Here is a 12,363-nt window from a genome sequence, read left to right on the forward strand (position 1 = left end):
ACACATCCATCACCCCCAGAACTTTCCTGGTGCCCCTTTAATCTCTTTCTCTCACCTCTTCCCAGTCCCCTGTTCCTAGGCAAGCACGTATCTGCCTTCTGTTGCTATAAAATGATCTGCTTTCCCTGGCACTTGTTATAAATAGAATCGTGTCCTACGTCCTTTCTTTTCCGGTTTAGCCTCTTTCACCTAGCGCAATTGTGTTGAGATTCATCCAGGCGGTGGTATGCATCCACAGTTCACCATTTGTGTTGCTGAGTAGTATTCCATGTTATGAAAGCACCATAGTTTGTTTATCCATTTAGTCCTTGAAGGAGATTTGAGATGTTTCCAGTCTGGGGTTATTACAAATAAAGCTGCTAGGAGCATTCATGACCAAATCTTTGTATAGGCACCAGCTTGCTTCTCTCTGGGGTAAAATACCAGGAGTAAAATGACTAGATCCTATGGGAAGTGCACGCTTAGCTTTTTAAGTAAATGCCAAACTCTCTTCCAAAGATGGCTGCACCCTTTCATACTCCCACCAGACGTGTATGAGGATCACAGTTTTATATGCTCACCAACCCTTGGGGTTACCAGTCTTTATCACTTAGACCATTCTAACAGGTGTGAAATGGTGTTTGGGTGTGGTTCCCCTTGCATTGCCCTGATGACGAATGATGTTGAACACCTTTCATGTGGTTATTTGACACCTACAGCTCCTTTGGTAAAGAGCCTGTTCAAATCTTGGCCTATATTTTTTATTGGATGGTTTGTTTTCTTTTTTGTGTTTAATTGGAAGATAATCGCTTTAAAATGTTGTGTTGGTTTCTGCAGTACAACAACACGAATCAGCCCTAAGTAAACATATATCCCCTCCCTCTTGAACCTTCCTCCCACCCCTCTAGGCTGTCACAGAGCACCCGGCTGAGCTCCCTGCGTTGTGATAGCGAGCTCCCACCATCTATTTTACACACAGTAATATATATGTTTCAGTGCTACTCTCTCAACAGAGATGCAAATATAGAAAACAGACTTGGGGTTTGTGTTCTTATTGTTGAGTTTGGGGAGTTCGTTATATATTCTGAATATAAGTCCTTTATTGGACACCTGCTTTGCAAATATTTTTCTTCTCATTGGTCTGACTTTTCATTCTCTCTCTAGTGTCCTCTTGAAGAGCAGACTTTTTCATTTGGATGAAGCCTAGTTTACCAATGTATTCTTCATAGATCATGCTGTATCTAAGATTTATTTAGCATGACCCAAAGTCGCCAAGATTTTTTTCCTGTACTTTCTTCTAGACATTTTACAGGTTTTGGATATTCCATTAGGTCTGTGATTTATCTTGAGTCCATTTTTGTGTGCAGTGGAAGGTGGAGTGAAATCCATTTTTCTGCGTATGGAGAGCCAGTGGATTCCTTATTGTTGTTGCTGTTGTTTAGCCTCATTAGTTAAGTCCAGCTCTTTTGCGATCCCATGGACTGTAGCCTGGTAGCCTCCTGTATCCATGGAATTTCCTAGGCAAGAATACTGGAGTGGGTTGCCATTTCCTCCTCCAGGGATCTCGTCAACCCAGGGATAGAACCCGCGTCTCCTGCATTGGTAGGTGGATTCTTTACCAATGAACCCCAGGGAAGCGCAGAATTCCATATTACTTATTTTAAAAACTATCCTTTATCTATTGAATTGTCTTCTCAGTTTGAAAAGAAATTAGTTGTCATATATGTGTGGGTCCATTTCTGGACTTAGTTGCACTGACCTGTTTGTCTACCTGAATGCCTTACCATACTACCATGATTATTGTCGCTTTATATTAAGTCTGGAAATCAGGTAATGTTGGCCCTCCAATTTTGATTAGCTATTCTAGGTCCCTTACGTTTAGAATCACCATGTGAATTGTTTTTTAATACCAGCTGGGAATGTGAATGGGATTACATTGAATCTATAGATCAACTTGGAGGATCATTGAATCTTAATATTATCTCCTGACTCTTAAACAAGGTATGTCTCCCCAGTTAGTTGGGGCTTCTTTCTCTGATCTAAGATTTGCGGTTCAGTGTATGGGTTTTATACGTATCTCGTCAGATTTACCCCTAGGTATCGCATATTTTTTTTTGTTATTTTAAATGGTATTTTTTCTTTCAATTTCTGATTGTTGCTAGCGTAGAAAAATAAAATTATGGTTTTTGATAGCAACCGTGTATCCTGAAACCTTGCGAAACTCACCAGTTCTAGTAGCTTTTGTAGATTGAATCAGATCTTCTACATATGTGATCATACTGTCTGTGAAGAAAGACAAATTTGCTTCTACCTTTCCAAGCTGGAGACCTTTCATGTCTTTTCCTTGCCTGTCTCACTGGCTAGAACCTCTGGTATCACACTCCACAGAAGTGGTGAAAACACCCATTCTTGTTTTATACCTTGTGTTAAAAAAGAGTAAGCCTCTCACTGTTAAGTACGATGTTATCTGTAGGTTTTTCATAGGGTTCTTTCTATTTCTTGCTGTTGTTCAGCCGTGTCCAACTCTTTGTGACCCCATGGACTGCAGCACACCAGGCTTCCCTGTCCTTCACCATCTCCTGGAGTTTGCTCACCCCGTTCCCTTCTACTGCTAGTTCGTTGGAAAATTGTATGGTTTTGTTGTTGTTGTTGCTGTTAGAAACTGATGTTGACTTTTGTTAAATTCTTTTCCTGTGTCTATTGAAATGATCATATGTCTTTCCATTTTTAGTTTGCTTAAAAAACAGCTTTAAAAACTTGGGGAATTATATTCATTAATTTTATTTTTTTTTATATTCATTAATTTTCAAACCTTAGTCCAACATAGGCTTAAGTCTATCATCTCATTTTTTTTTCTGTTTTTAAAATTTGTTCTTTATTCTCTTTTCCATCTTTTTTTTTTGTTCTCTTTTGGATTGAGTATGTTTTTCATCATTATTCCATTTTATCTCCATTCATGACTTATTAGCTTTACCTCTTATTTTGTTATTTTGATGGTTGTACTGTTTCCTCTAATCCTTTCAGATGGCTCTTCCCTCAAATGCGTGTGCTGATTAGGACTCAGCTGAATACTCAGTGGGAACCCTCTAGACTTCTCCAGGGTCCCCACTCTGTCCAGCTCTTTCCTTTCTGCTACCAAGTCTTGCAGCTCCAGTCAACTTGGTCTCCCCAGCTCTCAGTTCTGTCTCAACTCAGGGATGACCCCAGGCTCTACCTGGGATCCCTGCACTTTGGCCTGAAACCTCTCTGGACAGAAAGCTATGAGGGCTCCCCTCTCTGGGTTTCCCACCTCTCAGAGACAGATCATTGTCCTTCATCATCTGGTGTCCAATGTCTTGAAAACCATTCTTGCCTCAAGGCACCAGGGTGGGAGGAGGGAGAGCTCCTGAGAAGGGAGTGGGCTGGTCCAGGCACCATGGACCTGAGAGTGAGGGGTCTGAGTAGAGGGACAAACACTGTTGTCTTATTTTCCATGAGAACGGCCCACCCCACCCCTTAAGATGAATCTGCAGCATCAAGAACTTAGATCTTAGAAGACTGTTACAAAGGGCTCTTCACAGAATCTCTTCTTAAGAAATTTCTGATTGTAAAGAATAAGTAAGGAGGGGGAGGATAATACTGCCAAGCCTCTTTAAACCTCAGTGATGGGGAGGTCAGAAAGCCCCCCGGGGTGGGGAGGTCAGAAACCCCCAATGGTGAGGCAAAAGGGAACTCAGAGTCCCCCAGCAGCCCCAACTGCCTCACAGTTTAAGCACATCATAGCATATCAGGCACAGCCTCCACCTCGACCCCCATACAAGTAGCTGAGCTGGAAGGAGGACCTGTCAGACGCTAAAGCCACTCACTCCCCCAAATCACAGTCCCCACACCCTCTCCGTGAGCCAGGCACAGCCGGAGCTGCACTCTTAACCCTTTATCTGTGCACAGCATCCCCCAGACTATGAGGGGCTCACACAGCTGTCAGCTCATACCACACTTTATCCCCATCTTACAGATGAGGAAACTGAGGTTTGCTCAGGCTCATGCTGCCCAGGCTTCTTTTCATGCTGAGGATTTCCCTTGTGCAAAGTTGATGATCCTTAGAAGAGAGTGTGGGCTTCTTGGGCTTGGGTTTCTGAGCCCCTGCCCAGCCATGCCTCCACCTGCCACACCAAAGAAGCTAACTGACCAGCGTGGGACACAGAGGACTAGACCCTGCCAGGCCAGCTGGGGCTCTCCTGACTTTTGACAGAGCATTTCCATTGTCAGGGTTTTCGGCAGACTAGCTTCACAGGACTGCAAGGTTTCTGACTCACTGTAGAACTTTTTTCCAGGAACATCAGGTGTCAGGAGTTCTTTGACATATATGCACATGTGTTTGGATTAGTGCCTCACTTAGGCTGTCATGGTGGGGGAGAAAAGGCGGGGGGATGTCTGATATGTTGATCACGACGGGTTCACCCAATCCCACGGCTGTTTCTAACTCTAAGGCTACACTGTGCATTGAGTCCCCTACATACGTACCTTCAAGTTGTGAACTTTCAAAAACTCGAGTGTGCCCCTTTCAATGCTAGCTATTTTATACTGTACTGCTATACTTTTCAAGACTGCACTGTAAGATTTAAAATGTTTTCTTTTTGTGTTTGTTTTTTATGAATTATTTGTGTACCTGTTATCATACAGTCCTATGTAGCCGATTGTGTTATTTGGATACCTAGGCTAACTTTGCTGGACTTACGAACAAATTGGATTTACAAACGCACTCTTGGAATGGAACTCTTTCCTATGTAGGGAGCTTACTGTACCAGCAACGTGGGCACTGCTTGCCAGAAAATCAGCTCCCAAACTGTCAAGCTCTGTGTCACAGGGACTGACAAGGGTCCCCAATGCCTCCCTTGGTTTTCAGGCTGTATCCAGCTGGGTAGCTTTGTGCTACCCATGAAAGAAGCAGCACATGAAACATTCGAGATGAGATTAGAGGACAACAGAAAGAAGAGCCTATGTGTGCGCATCCATGTTTGTGCGAAAGTATAAAAACCCCTAGTTTGTGTTTTCCCAAGAGTATTAATTACTGTTGGAGAGGAGGCTTGTCCGGGCGTGTTCTGCTTGGGTAGAGTAATTTATCATTCGGTTTCGAGGAGTGGAAGATGGGTCACGGTGCAGAGAGCAAGGCACACATCTCTCTCTCTCTCTCAGACTTCACAGATGCCCCACCTGCTCTGGGGTGGACGGTTTTGCCCAAGGCACCTGCCAGAGGGATAACGGAGAGCTTGCAGGCAGCAGGCTGGGAGAGGAGGGAGACTGTGAGGCCTTGACACCATCTGCCTGAGACAGAGCCCATCATGGGGAAGACCTGTGAGGGTGGCTTGAAAGGAGAAACTGTGTAGTCTCTTGTGGATGTCTGCCTCTAATGGGGGTGACAGGCAGAAAGACACAGGCACCAGCCAGCCTGGCTGCCCACCCTGGATCCCTTGTGATCTTACAGGCCTTCCCTCAAGGCCGACGGAAGGGCTGGGGGTCTCTGGGATCCACTGGGGAGGTCCACGAAGAAGGTGGGTTTTATTCTTATCTGCGGCTGAAAAGCAGGACATACAGGCTCACCACTTAGTACAGGTTCCCTCACCACGCAACAGTTATAAATCAGTCTCTCCCTGGCCTCAGTGAGGTGCTTGGAAAGGCAAAACCAACCCCAAGGACTGGGCCGTCCTCCCTCTGCCCTTGGGCCCCTCCACCCTCTCCTGAGCACTAGGGTCACCCCTTGTGTCTCCTGAGCTGCTCAGGCTCTCCCAGGACACTTTGCTTTAGTCCTTTCCACCATCACATGCGTGCTTCTGCCTCTCGCTGCTGCAGGCAGAGGCTGGACACCCGAGCCCCAAGTGACCACACACTTGCTTTCAACAGCGAGAGTTTTCCTGTAAAGTTGTAAAGTATATAATAATGAGTACTGGCCCCAGGTCCGCTCTCCCGGCCACCCTTCCCCTTGCACCACAGCCAGCAAACACCGAGCAGGGCCTGCTCCTGCCCAGCATCCTTCTGGGAAGGCCCTGGGTGGCCCCAGTGATCCGGTCCAGGATGGCGCCATGAGCACCTACTGTGTGCCAAGGCTGTGCTAGGTGCTCAGGTTGCCACTCAACCAACCAGACTGATACTCAAGCAAATAATCACCCACTCCTGGTGGTGGGCAGGGGTGGGGAGCAGATGCACTTCCAGCCAGTCTAAGGGAATAAAGGGAAAACCCCTCGGAGGCAGAGGCCCAACTTGCCGCCAAAGATGCGCTTTCATCTGCTGCTCTGCTCTCGGGGCTTCCGTTCTTCATCTGCTGGAACTAGCCTTCCAGGACTTGGCTCACAGAACCAGGGGTCTCAGGCAAGCTAGCAAGGAATCTCCAGGCTACTTTGCTGGGTGTCCAGCCTGCTGACTCTCTGGTACTTGCAGAGGCGTTGGAGGGAAGGAAGGAGATACAGGAATGAGGATGGAGCAGAACAAGACAGGGTTGGAGGAGCATCCATAGCAGCTTCTGTGCAGGCCAGGCCGAGAGGTCACTACCCAGAAGGCTGAGGGTCCCCGAGGCTGGCCAGGCCCCAGAGACCCCTGAACAACTTGCGGATGTGGAGTTTTCCTCCTGCAGTTTTGTGATGAATGAATTCACTTGCCTCCCCACCCCCACTTTCATACCTGCTTATCTCTTCATTCTTATACCTGCAAATGCCCTTGGTCAAATTTATAATGGTGATCATTTATCAAGCACCACCTGTATGCCCGTTCCCTCACCTTGGTGACTTCTAAACCTCACAATCATCCAGGAAAGTACCTGATGCGATCCCATTTTTCCAAAACGGAAACTGAGGCTCAGAGAGGTTAAGAAACTTTCTCAAAGCCTTACCACAAGTCAGCAGCTGAGCTGAAATTAGCCTCTGTCTGAGGGATGTTGGATCCAGGCTCCTTCCTGCCCCAGCAGATTGACTCTCAAGAGGTGCCCGGTGCCATCAAAGATATCTCATGTTCTCTTGATCAAGGATAGAAGGATAAGACCACTAATGGAGCCAAGAAGCCGTCCCCATTCCACTATGGGTACTGGCTCTGAAGAAATCCTTAGGATGAGTGGAGACGGTCTTAAGGTCTTCCTCCTTCAACACCTCCTAACCCTAAAACCCAACCCTAACCCTAACCCGGCCCTTCCCCCTTTTAAAGGCTGTGCTCAGGGCTTTTAATGATGATGCTTTTAAAGCCTAAGTTGGACCTTGTAACTTGACCCCCCGCAGCTCAAATCCTCTCAGGACTGCCGGTTCCTTTAGCGAAAAGCCAGTCATCAGAACACCCTCCCATGTAAGGCCTCATGAAATCTGGCCCCATCATCTCTCTGACCACATTTTCCATTAGCTCCCCTTCAGTTTCCTTACTCCAGTCCAAGGGGCCACTTTGACTGTTCTCTGAATAGCCAGACACGTCCCTTGACAGCCTTTGCTGGGCTATTCCATCTGCTGGAACATGCCTCCCAAAGAGTCTCAGGGCTCCTTCCCTTGGCTCCTCCAGCCTGGCCTGCACACCACCTCTTCAATTAGGCCCACCCTGCTCCTGCCTTCTCTCTCTGTCTTTTTGGTTTTTGCTGTTCAGGTCTTCACTGTGGCCCCCCAGCTCTTGGCTGCACTGTGCAGACCCCTCCATTTGCAGCACACGGGCTTAGTTCCTCAATCAAACTTGAGTCCCCTGCACTGGAGGGTGGATACTCAACTGCTGGACCACCAAGGAAGTCCCCATGTCATCTTCTAATTGGAGACTGGATAGCAGTACAGTTGGGTGCATTCAGAATTGCCTGAATGATTATCTCCAAACAGCGCTGGCTCCTGGGGTGTCCCTAGTGGTATGCCACAATGCTCAACCCTAGCCTAGTCAGCGTTTTTATCAGTGATGTCTGTAAGTGTGCAATATGCATCATGATCAGATTCTTGTTTACCTGAAACCGAGAAGAACTAAAACTGCCCAGGACCATAGATGAAACTGAACTAAATTCAATAAAAACAAATGTAAAATACTGCTCTTTGGTCCAAAAATACTAAGTTGATGAATGTAAGAGAAGTAAGGGGCGAGGGTTTTAAGTGATGGTCAGTTCAGTATAATTAAGGGGGTTGTCTTGTCCATGCAGGCTGCTGTAACAGAATGCCACAGACCGGGCAGCTTATCACAGAAAGATATTTACTGCTGACAGTTCTGGGAGCTGGAGTCCAAGATCAGGGTGCCAACAGGGTCGGGTCCTGGTCAGGGCCCTCTTTTGGGGTTGCAGATCGCTATTTTCTATTTTCTCATTGTGTCCTCACATGGAAAGTAGAAGCAGGAAGTAATCAGGATACTAATCCCATCACAGGGGCCATACCATCATGATCTCATCTGACCCTAGTCACCTCTCAAAGGCCCCACCTCCCAATACCATCTCACAGGGGTCAGAGATTCAACATAAGAATTTTCCGGGGTGGGGAGGGGGACAAAAACATTTAGTCCATAATAGTGACAAATGGTGACAAAATAGCTTATCCAGACTGGGGACACTGTTACCTGTAAACCAAGAGTGTCCCAGACAAGCTGGAGGGTGTGGTCACTCTGAGTAGAAGCCTCGAAAGCTCACGTTATTTAGATTACCCGACTGAAGGCACATTCCCAGGTTATGGAAAGGGGAAATTGTTTGGCGCCTCCCTGGACCCTTGGGTTCACTTTGAAGTCATCACTATGATGGGTTCATGGGACATCCCAAGAGAAACAGCCATAAGGACTAGGACTGTCCAGCCAGTGGAGGAAGATTGGGTAGCCAGACTGTCTGTCTTGGAGTGTCCGAGGGCTGGGCTGCTGAAGGCAAAGGTTTTCTCCATGTGGCCTTAGATCCACTGAAATCAGAAGGAGGAGTCCAGAGGGCAGGTTTAAGGGCGGTCTAAAGGGAGAACTGTCAAAGGACGACAGCTGGCCAGCGATGGATGAGTCCCTTCCCATCCTTGGAGGCTGCAGAGGAGTCTCATGTACTGAAAAGGGAGGACCAGGTGGCTCTTCTGAATGGGAGGCAGTGCTGAGTGGCCACCGCATGTTAACTGTTTGGGAAGGAGATTCTGCCAGCACCTCTTTAAATCAGAACGCAGGGAGAGCCCCTCCAGGTGTGACGACATGTGAGGGGTCAGATGTGAGTTCAAAGCTGCCTTCCCTATGCACCCCATCTTTCCCTTGCTCATCTTGCCCCTGACGTGATTTCCACTTCCCAAGTCCCCCTCCTACTGCTGAATTATTGAAAGTGTCATTTGCTTTATCACTGTGCTGGACAGGGACTGCCACAGAGCAGCTGAGCTTGGGATTGTGTGTACAGTGGCCCTTAGAATCCAGTCGCTGGTCCCACTCGGTGGGGGCAGCTGCTCCCAGCCCCCTCCTCCTTCTCCCTTCATCATCTCTCACTCATAACTGCTGGCGTTCTTACCGGAGGATGCGGCATCCTCTCCATGTCTCATGCCAATGGCCGGGAGGGCTGTGGATTGAGCCTGTCACCACCCAGCCCAGGTGGACAGCCAAGTCTCTATGCTGGGGCCCTGGGACATCCCCCTGTGACTGACCAACTGAAGGCCTCCGGGGTGCACGTGGGTGGACATGGCCTGCCGACTGGGGGCCCCTCTGATGTGTACGCCACCTTGGTATGTTTGTGGGGGTAGAGTCATCGTGTGAGCAGGGCGACCTGTGTGTCTGAGTATGTGCGTGTGTGCAGAAACGCAGCAGCTGTGTTGTGCACTCCTGCACTGCCATGTGTGTGCACTCAGGCATGCGTTTTTTAGCAGACGCCCTAGAGCTTAATTTGACACAGGCCCTGCCCGCGAGACAGGCCCTGCTATCTGAGCCACTCCTCCCAGAGAAGGTGTTGGTGTGGCCACCGCAGAGCAGAGGATGCCAGGAGACAGGCAACTCATTCAGGGGCAGTGCGGGTGGCATGGGCAGGTCCCCAGGAGATAGAGAGGCATGCAAGAAACGGCAAGCTCCCAAAATGCTCGGGGTGGGGAGTGCAGACCGCCCACCCGCATCCCAGAGGTGCAGTACGAAGTTTGCTGGAGCCCCAGACCCTCTAGACCTGAGCTCGTTGTCTGGTCAACAGTGACCCGGATCATGGAGGAAACTGCTTCTTCTCTCCATGAGGGCTTGGCCCCCACCCCTGTCTTCCCTAAAGGGCAGCCCAGCCATGCTCTGCAGCCTTCAAGTTCTCTTTAGACCCCTTTGTAGGTATCTGCTGTGTGCCTAGCCCCACGATGGCTGTCCCCCCTTACAACAGGCAAGGCCAAGCCCCCGACCTCCAGGAGCTACCCATCTCCCAAGGCAGAGATGGTAAGTCTGAGTAAAGGGCAAGGCCACTTGACCAGGCTGGAAGCCACAGAAAGTAAGGACGGGGGCTCCTGACCACCTTTGGTGGGCACTGTGGTCCCCGTGAGCTTTCTGAACCCAAAGCCTGGCTCCACAGGCCCCTCTGGACACTCTCAGAGGAAATGTGACCACGTGCCAGCCCTGAGCACCATGTCAACAGGTGTGGACACGCATTACCTCAGTAAGGATCCAGAGGAGGATGGCCAGGGGCCTGGGGTGGGCATAGGGGCCTTCTGAAAAGCAACAGGGCACCAGACCCTTCCTCAAGCTGCAAGGAGACCCACGTCCACTCTGATGTCCCATTTCTCCATCACTCATCCTCAGGTGGTACGAGGGTACAGGCCTTTTATGCATCTCGTTTGATCACTGATCATTTGGTCAGTCTTATCAGATCACTGAAACAGCTTAGGAGAGGGACTGGAGTTGTCACCTCAGTTAGAAATGAGGAAATTGAGGGTCAAAGCATGGCTGTGACTGGCAGAGCTGGGTTTGCAAGTTCTTGGGCCTCCGAAGCCTCCAGCCATGTTTGCTCACCGGCTCATAAGCGCTTGCACCCCCAGGGGGCCCTGGAGCTCATTAGACACACTAGAAATCAAGCAGGGGCTTCCTGGGGCATCAGGCCTTCTCTGAACATCTTTGCCATCCTCCAGTGTTTGTGGCTTGTGAAGGGGCTTGTGACACCCCAGTTATAGAACGTTCAACAAGAGCACACAGACACCCCTGCCCTTCGAGCCCTTCCCTGTGCACCTCCACACTTCCCCACACCATCAGCATCCTTGCCAGCCCCAGAGGTGTAAAGCCTGACATCACTACTTCTGTCCTGGTACCTCTTTGGGGCTCGTCCAGCCTGGGAGTCACAGGCTGGGCCTTAAACGGGAGCCAGGGTACCCAGCCAGAGGCTCCCAGCCCCCGAGCCCCACCTCCTCCTTCTCCATCCAGCCTTCCTCCCTACTCAGCCAGGCCCCCTTGGGTGGAGATGATGGGGTGTGGATGGGGTGGTCCCCACTGAGGCCAGCCAGGAACCTCCCTGTGCCCCTGCACTCCCACAGCTGGCCTTAATGGGATGGGAGGGAATCCTTCTAACAGGAGCAAGCCAAAAGCCCCGCTATGGGCAAGGAAGAGCTGGACCATCAGAGGTGGTCCCCGTCCTCTCCCAGTCTGAGGACACCAGCCGGGCCCAAGGGCAACAGGAAGCTTACCACCTACTGCCCCTCACCAGTACATAGGACCCCCATCCCCAAATCCAGCCTCCAGGCCTCAGTTTTCCCTACTGGAAGAAACCTTAAGGATCATGGGAAGAATGGCTTCCTTTCGTCTCTTTCTTTTGTCCCGCCAAAGAGGGGCGATGGCCTGGGGGGAATCTGGTCTTCAGGCCGACAGATGGATCAGCCACCTGCCTGGCCGGGTCCCTAGGTAGCTTGTGACCCCTGGGCTGCCCTGGCCTGAGGCAATGGTCAGGGAGGCCAGCCAGCCAGCTGGGCCAGCCTGCTCTGGGCAGGGCTGAGCAGAAATCCAGAAGCCCGGATGCTCTGCAGGGTTGGGTATCCAGCAGCACAGAGGCGCTTAGGGAGAGCAGTTCAGAAGATGCTGAGGCAGGCCAGGTGTGGGGCAGACACACACAAGTAGGGTCCCTGGCACCCCCACCCCCTGCCAGCCCCTGCCCGGCACTCAACTTCTGGCCTGGCGGCAGTAATGCCTCATCTCAACTTGGCCTCAATCCAGGGCTCAGAGCCAGCGGCTCCCCCTACCAGACTTGGGGCTGGGGTCTCGGGGGCAGGTCTCACCTCTGCTGCTACCATCTTCCATCTTCCCACCTCTGAAGCCAAGAGAAACCTTTTGAGAAAACAAATTGTGGTCCTTTTTTCCTCACTCACTCTGTTTTTCTCAACCTCAGAGAAGGTCTCCCCTTCCCCATCCAGTAACCGTGAGATCGATCAGGCTGGGAGGTTTTGCCTCCCCACCCCAGCACCATGGGAGCCTCCCCCAGGCCCCACGTGGGAGTGCAGGCATCCGGATGGGGAAGCTCAG

At 50.1% G+C, this 12,363-nt stretch overlaps 1 protein-coding gene across 4 annotated transcripts in view; it reads left to right on the forward strand.

Annotated features, from left to right (window-relative positions):
• Window positions 1–12,363, forward strand: part of RBFOX3 (RNA binding fox-1 homolog 3) — a 434,098-nt gene that overhangs the window by 304,989 nt on the left and 116,746 nt on the right. The gene's annotated exons all lie outside the window — the stretch shown is intronic.

Source organism: Ovis aries, chromosome 11, assembly GCF_016772045.2.
Source record: "Ovis aries strain OAR_USU_Benz2616 breed Rambouillet chromosome 11, ARS-UI_Ramb_v3.0, whole genome shotgun sequence".
NCBI classification, from domain to species: domain Eukaryota; kingdom Metazoa; phylum Chordata; class Mammalia; order Artiodactyla; family Bovidae; genus Ovis; species Ovis aries.